Consider the following 12,439-nt stretch of genomic DNA (forward strand, 5'->3'; position numbering starts at 1 on the left):
ACCTGTACAAGAATGTTCATAATGGCATTATTCATTGTGGTGTTTTTCATGTACCCCAGAAAAACACGTTTTTATATCTAATCCACTACTTTGGGTGTGAACTCATGGTAAGTAGGACCTTTTGATGAGGTTACCTCAATTAAGGTGTGGCCCATTTCTATCATAATGGGTCTTAATTCTATTACTGGAGTCCTTTATAAGCTGAATGAAATTCAAAAGAGAAAGCCACAGAAGGAGCAGCCAGAAGCTAAACATCAACAGAAAGCGGAAGGAAAGGGAGAGACCAGGGGACGCCGCCATGTGCCTTGCCATGTGATAAGCTAAGGGCTTAGGATCACCAGCAGCGGTACCCAGAATGCCACAGTCTTTGCAAAGCAAAGCATTGCCTTGATGATGCCTTGGTTTGAACATTTCCCTGGCCTCAAAACCATGAGCTAATAAATTCCCATGTTTAAGCCAAACCATTGCAAGGTATTTGCTTGAGCAACCTAGGAAACTAAAACATTCATTAATAGCCAAAAAGTGGAAACCACCAAAATGTTTACCAACTGATGAATGGGTAAACAAAATGTAGTATAACCATGCAATGGGATATCATTCAGCCACAAAAGGAAATGAAGTACAGACACATGCTGAAACATGGATGAACCTTGAAAATATTCTGCTAATTGAAATAAGCCAGACACAAAGGCCACATTTTGTGTGAGTCTATTTATATGAAATGTCCAAAATAGGAAAATCCATAGAGAAAGAAAGTAGATTAGTGGTTGCCAGGGAAAGGGGATGGGGGGATTTGAGACTAACTGCTAATAGATGGGGGTAGGGGGGAGTTGGGGAGGGGTGGAGATGTTCTGGAATTGAATACTCGTGATGGTTGCACAACATGGTGACTATACTAAAAAAAACACTGAAGAGTACATTTAAAATGGTGAATTTTATGTTACATAAAGTATACCTCAAAATAAGTACTATTAAAATAAAACTCAATAGAAGGAACGAAGGAAAAAAATTGAATACAGAAAGAACAGCAAAATGACAAAGATGGAAAATCAGAGAGAGAATATTAGAAATTTATGGAAAGAGACTACAGGAAAAAGACAATAGGGTAAATTGTTGATGAAATAATTCAGGAAACATTTCCAGGGCTGAAGAACGTAGGTTTCCAGGTTGAAAGGAGGCCATGAATATCTAACACAATGGATGAAAGTAGATCCACTGCCAGGCACATAGTGAAAATTTGACTGGACACAAAAAAGAAGACTCTATTATTTTCCACAGGGGATAAAAAACAGGTCACACACAAAGGGTAAGAAATCAAGCAGATCTTCAAACCTCTCAATACTGGAAATTCCTTTAAACTTCCGAAGGAAATTATTTCAAACCTAGAATTTTATATTCCATTAAACACACTTGAGGGTAAAACAAAGACATTACCAGGCATTCAAAGGGTGTTGGACAGTTCCCATTTTCCCTTCCAGACCTGCTCTCCACCCTGCTTTGTACGGCTAGGAAGACTTTTTAATGTCCTACATTAGTGGACTCCCTTGCCTTCTAGGTTTGACAATGGGAGGCACCAGTAAAGATCAGAAAGTAGGAGGAGAGGCAGAGTGATAAGTTTTACTCCCATTACTTCTCTCCTTGGTTTCCATGGACTTCCTGCATCCCTCTACCATAGGTCACAGCTCTTGTTGAACAGTCCCTTCCAACAGCTACTCTCTCCAGGTTCGAGTTACTTCTTCTTCCCCTTGCTCCTTTAGGCCTATCATTACCATTTCTGATGTTCTGTCTCATCTCTAATTTTTATTTTTAACTTTTTATTTTGAAATCATTTCAAACTTACAGGTCAGTTGCAAAAATAATGCAAACCCTATACAGAGAATGCCAGCATGCCCCCATCCCCCTAGATACCCAGATCCACCAATTGTCACATTTTGCCAAATTTGCCATATCATTCTATTTGTCCATCTGTCTCACTCCACAATCTTGATTGGGGCAGGACCTATGTGCTTCTTATTGGTTTTTATTTACTCTAGTCAATCTGTTAGCTTTGCTACACTAATGCTGCATAACCACTATCAGCAGGCCAGCCAGAGCGTGACTGATTTAGGCTGGGTTCCTTTGGGCATCCTTACTTCATGCTTTGGTAGCCAAAGCAGCTATGCTTCTCACTGTAGTTCTGCAGCAACTCTGTTCCATAGGTCTCTTGTTCTCCTTGGACCAGCAGACATGTTTCTTTCACGGTGGTGACAAAGGTACGTAAGAGCAAACAAAAACACATGAGGCCTCTTGATACCTGAGCTTAGGACTGGCAAGCTCTCACTTCCATCCACATGCCATTGACCAAAACAAGTCAAATGGCCAACCCCAAAGACATGGGGCAGGGAAACGCTATCCATCCAAAGTTAGAGCATGAATGGGTATGAATGCAGTTAGGGATGAAGAATTGAAGTCAGTTATTCAATCTACCACCCCTGCCTTCATCTTTTAAAAACAGTCCCTTCATTAAATCCTTCTCAATTACCCCATTTGAATGTGCTCTGTGTTGCCTACCAGGCCCCAGACTGACGCAGGAATATGTACCAGGAAAGGCCCAAGAAAACAGACCCCCCAAAATGAGACTCTGACATTCTATTGCTCTCATATTTCCTTTTTCTTCCACTCCTATCACCAAAGACAGGCAGAAGCAATTTGCCTTCATGTGGCAGGGGCAGCAGTATACTTCCACTGTCTTACCTCAGGCTAAGAGTTCTTTGTCATAACAGAGTCTGGAGAGACCTTGATTGTCCTGATATCCTATAGAACAGCACATTGGCCCATTCCATTGATAGCATTATCCTAGTTGGACCTGGTAAGCAGGCAACAGCAAGAGTCTTAAGTCCTTAATTTGCCAGTGTAGGCATGTCAGAGGGTAGGAAATAAGTCCTATGAAAGTTCAAGGACCTGTCACATCAGTGAAGTCCTGAAAGCTCTAGCAGACCGATTCATGTCAAGATATTCTTCCTAAAGTGCAAGACAATCGGTTGCACCTTGTACCACCTGCACACAAAGAAAGAGGCACAATGCTGGGCAGGCCTCTTTGGATTTGATAGGCACATACCACATCTGAGTGTGTTGTTCCTATCCATTTATCAGGAAACTCATAAGAAACTCGTAAGAAGGTTGTCGGTTTTGAGTGGGGTACAGAGCCAGAAGCGGCTCTGCAGCAGGTCCAGACTGCCAAGAGCAAGTGGTCCTGCCACTTTTAACTGTGCGGAACTACACTGATCAAGTGGTAAGTGGATGGGGCGAGTAGTGCCTCTCTACTCTAAGAGCATTGTTTCACACGGCTATGGCCAAGGAAAGCTGCTTGGGGGAAGAAGAGGTATGGCATAATAAGTTGGAAAAAAAGGGTGCATCCATTCCAGTCAAGGGAAACAAAACAGCTAAAAGACCCACACATCTCCATTTAGCCTTGTTTTGAAAATTCCAGTCTCAGGAAAAAGCATCATTCCTAAATTAGAGAGGTCACACGAAGCTCAGAGTTTCCCGTCCTCTGGTGACACAACCAGGATTAAGGAACATGGGCTTGCTTCCCCTCAAGTTCTTTCGAGCCCCCCTGTAATTGTCTAAGTGCTTTAAAGTAAGGCTTTGCTGTCCCTGCCAGGGACATGATATTGGGAGGTGACCCACAATGCAGAAAGAGAATGTGCTCTCTCGGGGCAAACCGTCTGCACAGTGTGAATGAAATGCAGGGCTATGGCCACGCTTACCTCATATACCCAAGGATGACTTTAAAATGTTAATTATTTTCCATTCCCTAACCACCATAGTTCCTTGAGGACAGACTCCCTCCCCTTTAGGAGGAGATGGTTGCTGTCCTAAAGGTGCCTTCTCATTGGGACTCTTCCCTAACAGTCCCCAAATTGGCACCCAGTGATCAGAGGAAAGGGACAAGTGGAAAAGGGTCCCCTCTCTAGTTGTGCCTCGCCTCTGCCTTCGGCCAGGCTGGAAATAAGCAGCGCAGTGCACCCAGCTCCGTGGCAGCTGCGAGCAGATGGGACCTGGGGCAGTCCCAGCAAAGAATCAGTGTATATTGGGCCTCGTTTGTCAGATCACGGGAAAGGAATCTTGAGACACAGGCTGCAGTGCATCCACCAAACCTTTCCTGCCATTGCCTCCATCTCCCCAGGGGGGAAATCGAATCAGAAGTGTCTGTCAGTCAGAGACCTGTGATAGCTTAGGAGGCTGGGCGAAGAGCAGCCAGGTGTAGGGATGGAGAAGGAAATGGTTCCGGGAGCAACATGGAGCAACATGGAGGCCCCGGCACCTAAGCCATGATTTTCGCTCCTATTCCTGAGTGAAAGGGCACGGATCTCAGCTACCTAAATACCTGCCTGCTGAAAATGCAGCTACCCACTCCCCCCTTCCCTAAGGAGGCATCCAGCTCCCTCCCGGGAAGCCGAACAGCGCGGAGGCGTGGGGGCGAGGGTGGCGTCCGGGTGTCAGCAGTCAGGCCGGCTGCAGGGGCAGGAGGGTGGCGGGGGCGCCCACGTGCGCGGCGGCGCCCTTTTATGCGGGAGCCGTTCCGGGACCGAGAGGCTGCAGGGGGAGTTTCAGGCAGCGTCATGATTTGTTTCTCCTTAACCACAGAGTTGTTCGTGTTGTTTTTTACTGCTGCGGTTTAGCACTCGGCAGCGCCTCGCCTCTCTGTTGGGGAGCAGCCCTCCGGGGCCAGCCAGCCCCCTTCCCACAGCTTTTCCCCAGCACCGAGTTTCCCAGGCAGCCCCCCTTTTTTGCCTCTCCCATTCCCGGGGTGTACAGCCAGGGAGGGAGCAGGCGAAATGCTAAGGTACTAATTGCTAAGGTACTAATTGTATTAATGAAAACGGCAAACACACATCCTTCCCATCTGGCAGCACAAAAAAAGAGAGGCTGTTGGAGACGCAATTACCCACTACAGGCGCGAGTAAAATATTTGTCGGGTTTAGCAATGAAATTAATATCCCCAATCACTAGACCCTTACTAATGAGATGAATACAAATTGCCTTTCCCGGTTTTAAGGGGAAGAATCTGTCACATAAAACCCAATGTCTTTTTTTTTTTTTTTTACTTCCCCAAGCCCAGGAATCTTGGCCACTACGAAAGGAACCTTCTACGTTTGAGGATTCAGGGTAGTGACGCCAGCTAGCCTATTTTGATGGTTGGTGACGCGCACTCTGACATTGCAAGCTGGGTTGTGGTGGGGCGACTGCCCATAAGTCTGTGCCCCCAGGACTCCAGAAAACTGTGGACAATCATCAGATGTAGATAAGATGGTCAAGAAATCCCCACCCCAGCCCACCCTTCACCCTACCCCCCACCCCAGCACCTTTCCCTTCCATCTATACAGCCTCCCAGGTCTCCATCAGCAAGCAGTGGTTGCCCACTTCCAGACGCTCAAACGTTCCTGCGTTTCCAACTTTTTTTTTCCCCTTCATGAAATTGTGTATAGCAAAAGCTGGGTTTGCTTTAGGCAGAGCATATGCTTCATATTTATTGGAATAAGTTTTTTAGTTCCTTAGCATTCTGTTCACTGATATTCCATATGTTAAAAATATCTCTGCTTTTTCCCCTGATACACAGTAGTAGGCAGCCACACTTTTTGCTCTGTAGTTTTTCTGGGTAGAAAGCAGAGCGTTGCTCTCCACAGCCCGGGGGAGTATACTATACCTTTTGGGAGGCTGACCTGATTTCCCACCCATGAAGAGAAATGTGATGTTCTTACTTTCCACTCGTTTTACCAGGTAGTCTGCTTCCAGGGAGCAAAGACCCTTATTTTAGAAAGGAGAAAGCTAAGGCCACACACTTTTGTCTCCCACCCAGGGAGTCTTGAGTTCTGATTCCTCTCACAGTTCTCTAATGTGTTCTGTGTAGGAAAGCAAAAGAGAGAGGCTCTGAGCATTTTGGTGAGCCTGGGACTCGAGGAGATTGTGAATAAGCTCAGCAGGTTCACTTTTCCCAGGGGGAGTGGGCTGTAATGGCCTGGCATCTCCACACACTGGGCCCCACAGCTGTCATGCCTCTTTGATTTCCCAGAGGTCTCCTGTGGAGGCCATTGTCCCTGCTGAGCCCCTGGGAGACACAGGCAGCTTCCACCTTGCAATGGGAAAGTGATTTTTGCAACAACTCCAGCAGCAAGAGAACTACGAACAAACCAGCACTAGCCACATTCGAAAAGTGGAGGTGGGAGTTAAAATGGCAGAACCAATGTTCAAGCTAAGAGGGAAGGAGAAACAATTCCTTGATGAAGACCTCAGTTGAATAAACCCTATATCCCACTGCTGGGAGAGTGGAATAGGGAATGGACTTGCCAAGGCCAAAGTGTTCTATCCCTTTACTGACCCTGAGAGCACTTTGGGTATCTCCCGAGAAGACCCCCTCAATGCCCATTTAGAGGAATTACTGCAGCCTGTTGTCTTATCTGAGCCGGGAAGCTGTCCAGGGACTGGACTGCATACAGTTATGGCTTGGTGGGCCCACCAGCAGATCAGGTACCCATCCTGGGCTCCCCTACCTATACCTTTTGGGAGGCTGACCTGATTTCCCACCCATGAAGAGAAATGTGATGTTCTTACTTTCCACTCATTTTACCAGGTAGTCTGCTTCCAGGGAGCAAAGACCCTTATTTCCAGGGAGCCTGCCTCAAGGAGCTTCTCTAAACAGACCTAACTTCGGAACTAATTTTGTTTTGGATATTCTTTTGTAAGCTGGTTATAACTTAAGATGCCTTTCTCCACATAAACAAGTTTGTTCATTCACTCAACAAATGTTTATTTAGCGCCTACTATACCAGGTGTTGGGGATACAATGATGAAAAACAGACATCGAAGTTACATTCCAGATCCACCCATAAAATGGTTATTCTAGCCTAGTCTCAGCCCTGTTTATACTTACTATTGTGGTGGTTATTCTAAGCCCAGTCTCTGCCCTGTTTATACTCAATATTGTGACGGTAACAACTCCATCTCCCCTTGTTTGGATCCATAAAATCCCTGAACGCCTTAGACTCAGCAAGACAGATTTTTTGGCCGATAGGCCATCTGGTTTCCAGCTTTGCACATAACGATAAACTCTTTCTCTCTCTCTCTCTCTCTCTTTTTTTTAAAAAAAGGAAAAACAATCAATAATGAAGGCAAACTAATTTCTGTGTGTGGGAGAATTGCATTCTGATCTCCATCTTAGGCTACCTGAAAAATAGCATTCTGTGTCTTGGCAATAGCAGTTGAACATCCCACCTGCTCCCTGAACAACTGCAACCACGAGTAAGAAGTACAGCAGACAATATTTGTTGAGTGCCTACTGTTTGTCTAGCTGTGTTTGCACTTTACACCCATCTGTAAGGTACGAGTCATATGTGATGGACACCACTGCTCTCAGTTCATACAAAAAGCATCCGATGCCCAGAAGCGAAGTAAATTGCCTAAGGTCACACAGTTATTGACTAAGCTAGAATTTAAGCCAAAGTTGCTGACACAAAAGCCCATGTCCTTTCCTCTATTCCATCTACTGACTGCCTCAACTGGGGCTCTGGCCAGGAAGGGTGGGGCACCAGGGAAGCCTAGGACCAGAGGCATGCTTACTGGGCTCTGGTCAGGGGGTGCCATCAGAGCATGGGGAAGTGAAACTTGCAAGTCAGTGGTCCTGAAATCAAGCTCAGTCCACCCGTGGTTTCCCCTTTGGGTCCTGTTGCTCTTACCCTGGAAATCCTCTGGACTGACCACTTACTCAAGTCTCCAAGACTCAGCTGGAACTAAGAACCCTTTCCTTCTACTGTGTTTTCTGGGGGATGTGCTGTAGGAGTCTTGCAGGAGGGAGCCAGGTTGTGAGTAATAAATGAAATGCTTATGTAATAGGAAACATGGACTTCTCTGAGAACCAAGGAGCCAGGATTCCAGGGTTCTGTTCCAAGTTCTACTACCCTTGGGTCTGTCTTCTTGAGGAAGTCAACTTACCTTCTCCAGCTTCCTCCTGTTTAACCTTGACAGGGTTGAAGCTCGTCCTCCCCTTCCCCACTGAGAGACCCCTAAGAGATGCCTGAGCATAGCAACTACCAGGAGTTTGTGCTCTAACACCCTTTTGTTTCTGTGTCATCATCCTCCACCGCTGCCGCTGTCACCAATGTCTCTCTCACCTTCAGGTGCTCCCTTTTCCAACGCATTCCAGTGGGGTCACTGTCCCCATTTGCCTCTCAGATGCCACCAGCCTTATTTGATGTGCCTAAGATGACTATTTCTTCCAAGGGTGCTGCAAGTTATCATGGCTCCTAATTGTCTAGCTGTGTGCAGAGGAGGGAATCTTGGCTTGGATACCTTTTTTCCTAGCCCCACCTCTGCCACTAATCAGATCTGTGTGCTGGGAAAATCACCTACCTCTCTGGACCTCAGCCTTATTTGTAACAGGAGAGGATTAAACCAGTTGTCTCTAAGAGTCTTTGCAGTTTTCTGGTTTTGATCTCCTTATCTAGGAATCTGAGCCATCTTCCACCATCCTTCATTTCATAACATTAGGAATGACTAGCTACTTGGGTTTATTCAAATGGACACATAGAAACACACACATAAATCCAGGTCCCTCCCAATCATGCACCTAGTTAGACCCCCAGTGTGCTGTCCTCTGTAAGGTACCATCCTAACTGCTGCAGCCAGGAGATGTCTTTGACCGGGGCTGTAGTCCCCTCCCCTGGCCCTTGCACCTCCTCCCAGCACAGGGGTCCTTTGCTCCAGTCCAGCTCATGAGGATCTCTTCTGCAAAGGAGCTAGGTGCCCTCCAGACAGTCCTCTTGGAAGTCAGAGGGAAGAAACTGTAAGAGGAGACTTGCTCCTCACCCCAGCCACCTGCATCTCAGCCTCAGGACAGTTTTGCTCTGCTCCACACACCCTGCGTGGGTTGGTTCTTGTTGCTAGGAGAACCTGACCATTTGCATTTCCTGCTGTTTTTATTTTAGATTAGCAGCCGCACTGCTGTAGGAACACAAGGTATTTTAAGCAAGCTGGAAAAGGGAAGGATGAGGAAAGGGCCTGGCATGGGACCTCCTTTTCCCAGCTTCTGAAACACTTAGAGTAACGTGATACCCACCCAGACCCCATGCCCACCCAGGCCTCTGGCCTCCTCTTCCCTAAACAGCACCATCTCCTGGTTCTGATAACTTCACAAACACCTTCAAGCCATACAGCAACCAGACAGCACAGTCTTCTTCCAGGAAATGCAAGTCAAGGCCAAGCTTTGAACAAACAAACAAATGGAAACACTTCAAGATGACCATATGGGTTCTCCAACACTGTAAAAACAGCTGATCTCCAAAGATGATTCATGTTTTCCATTCTCCTTGCCCCTACTCTCCCAGTCCCCACCCTAAAGATGGCAGCTTGAATTTTCCCTCAAGGCCTAGCACAATGCTACCAGAGATCTTCCTAGGCAATCTTCCCTCAGTTCCACTCATCTCTCCATCTCCTGTTTTGAAGACACATGCACCTTATGAAACTTACCACCATTACCTTTTTATCAGATCAGTGACATATCCTTCTGTATCCCCCTCTAGACTATGAGCTCCTAGAAGGTAGCATCTGTATCATTTTATTTTTTTATCCCCTTCCTCCCTCTAGAGTATATCTCTCACAGTAAGTACTCATTAACATTTAAAAAAATGTGTTCATCCATCAAACACTTATTGAGCCCTATTAAGAGTTGTAGACGACGGATGATCAAGAAGTTTCCTTATCCTTCAGGATCTCTTAGGCCAGTGGAGGTAGACAAAACAAGAAAACAGTTTTTAAAAAATGTGATGAATGTTGTAACAAAGTTATGTACAAAGGATCACAGAATCCCAAGAAGTTTCCTCCAGGAGGATCGGGGGGTAGGAGGTTGGGGTGGGGGCAAGAGAATCAGGAACCATGTCGTGGAGCTGACTCTTGGAGAGGGACTGAGAGCCCTCTATGCAGGCTGGGATGACCATTTCAGTCAGATGGAATGGCCTGGTCAATGGCACAAAGACCTGAGCAAAACAGATTGAGTGGAATATACCACCCAGGTCCTCAGGGAACTTTGTAGGCAATCTGTGGAATCGCATGCTGTCCCAGTTCATCCTTCCTACACCCACACCCCAGACCCTTCCTCATTGGCAACTTTCCTTAAGAAGTAAAAATGTCTTCCCTAAATGGAAATGTCCTCATATAGATTGTGGTGGTGAATATATAACTATGTGATTATACTGGGAACCATTGATTGTTTACTTAGGAGGGAATGTATGGTATGTAAATAAGCTGTTTTTAAAAAAATGTCTTCCCTTTCCTCAGTCACCTGCTCCAGGCTGTGAGGACAAAAGGGTGCCAGGAAAAGGATAATTATCAGAGACCAGGCAAGGCTGTTCCTAGACACCACCCCACAAAGCCCACAAAGCCCACTGCACTGGCTTGTTTCTTAATGAAACAAGAATGACTTTTCTCAGTCTCCTTTCAAATAGCCAAGCCCTGGTCGGAGGCTAAACCTGCCAATCTAACTTTGGAAGTCCAGCCTCTAAAGACAAATTGTGAACTCAGGAGTGGCTGATGGTATGCCAAACCAAAGTAAGCCTTTCTATGCTAGGCCTCTTTCTTCAGTCAGCTATGTTTGGGCAGTGGATGTAAAGACCTTGGAGAAATGAACATCGTCCCCTCCCAAATCAGAGATTCTTGACCTTTCAGGACACAGAGACTGCAGCAGAAACGCCTACCTGGTCACCATTCTCCCCTTTTTTCTTCTTAACAGAAACACTGGTTTTAGATGGAACTGCAATGTGGTCAGCTAAAAGAACGTATTTCCTGGTCTGTCTTGCAGGCAGGTAGTGCCAATAAGATGGAAGTGGATTTCTGGGAATGCTCATTAACAGGAGGGAAGAAAATCAGAGTGTAACTTTTTTGCCACCGCCCCCCCCCCCCCCCAAACACACACCTTTCTCTACTTCTTGACCATAATATAGATGTTCAGCTAAAGCTCTGGCAGCTGTCTAAATCCACGGGGCAACCTCAGAGGTCCCCCATGCGGAGGATGATACCACACCATCCCTGATGGCATTTCACAAGTCCCTTTCTAAAATAGTGTCTGTGTACACAGTTTCAGTTCAGGGGTTTCATGAGCCCGGAAACCAAGACACAGACCCCAGGACAAGAACCCTGCCTAAGGAATGTGGGAGAGCCAGTTCCTTCCCAACTTCTCAGATGACTGTTGTTGAGGTGGGGAGAGCCCAGGATTACTCTGTGGCCGTGTCTTCTGGGCCTCCCGAATCCCAGCTCCAAGACCTCCCTCGCCTCATCCATCTCAAGAGTTCTGAGGCAGGCCCCTCCGCTTCCCACCACCACCACCGCCACCAATCTCTCCTCGCTTTGGGCTGCCAATCCCACTCTGAAGTCACTTTATACCAGGAAGGAAATTAGCATTTGTGTTGGGACAGAAACTGACACTGCTCAGCTCTCACTGTCATTCTGCTCTTAATTAATATTTAACCTCAGAGAGATTGTGCAGCAGACAGAAGTGGCTGATGGGAGAACAAAGCCCTGGCTGGCTCTCCTTTTCAACACTGCCTCCCCCCACTTCCAGGTTCTCTCCCTGTACCTTCTGACCCTGAAGGACCGACGGGCACAGTGGGCAATGGGGAGGCATGGCAGGGAACACCTCCAGGGATCCTCGGTTGTACTTTATGGCCTCACGCCATCCGACCCTTGGCTAGAGGACCCTTCTGCAACAAAATGGGAGCCGCTGGAGCCGGGGACCTGAGGCCCAAGGCCCAGAACCAGACTGCGGCCTGGCCCGCTGGGAAGGCTGAAGAGACAGGAGAGGGGGAAAGAACAGCCATGCAAATGTGCCCCTCAACAGATTATATTTAATGCACTATTTTTAGTTGCCTTCAATCCCTCGGGGCTGTCAGGGTGGTTGCAGCCCCAACTCCCCCGGGAGAGGAAATGACAGGCATTGTTACCCAGCCCAGGAAGGCTGGTACAGCGTGGGGGGGTGGGGGGAAGGTGCGGCCTCGCCAGCACCAAAATATGGGGGTTAAACTTCCAACAGGAAATCAAGGACGCCAAGAAAGATCAGGTTATGGAAGGGACACAGGACCTCCTCCATTCCCAGACACCAGCCAAATCATCCTGAAATGTGCGTCCACTGGGCAGAGACCAGGAGAGTGGGCGCGCCTCAGGCCCCAAGCTGTCTCTGAAAGTAGGTTATACAACATCCCTGCTCATCCACCCGCACTGCCAAGTTCTTCCTTCTCTCTAATCTTAGCCCTACAGGCTTTAGTCTGAGCCCATTTCTCCTTGCTCTGCCTGAAGAGGCAAAAGAGGACAGCTGGTCACCATCCCCCCGGCAAGAGAGCCCTTCTTATCTTAAAGAAAATGATTCAGTTTCCCCTCAGCTTTCTCTTCTCCAACCTGAGTCATTCCATTTCCT

This window comes from Choloepus didactylus, chromosome 6 (genome assembly GCF_015220235.1).
Source record: "Choloepus didactylus isolate mChoDid1 chromosome 6, mChoDid1.pri, whole genome shotgun sequence".
NCBI lineage: Eukaryota > Metazoa > Chordata > Mammalia > Pilosa > Megalonychidae > Choloepus > Choloepus didactylus.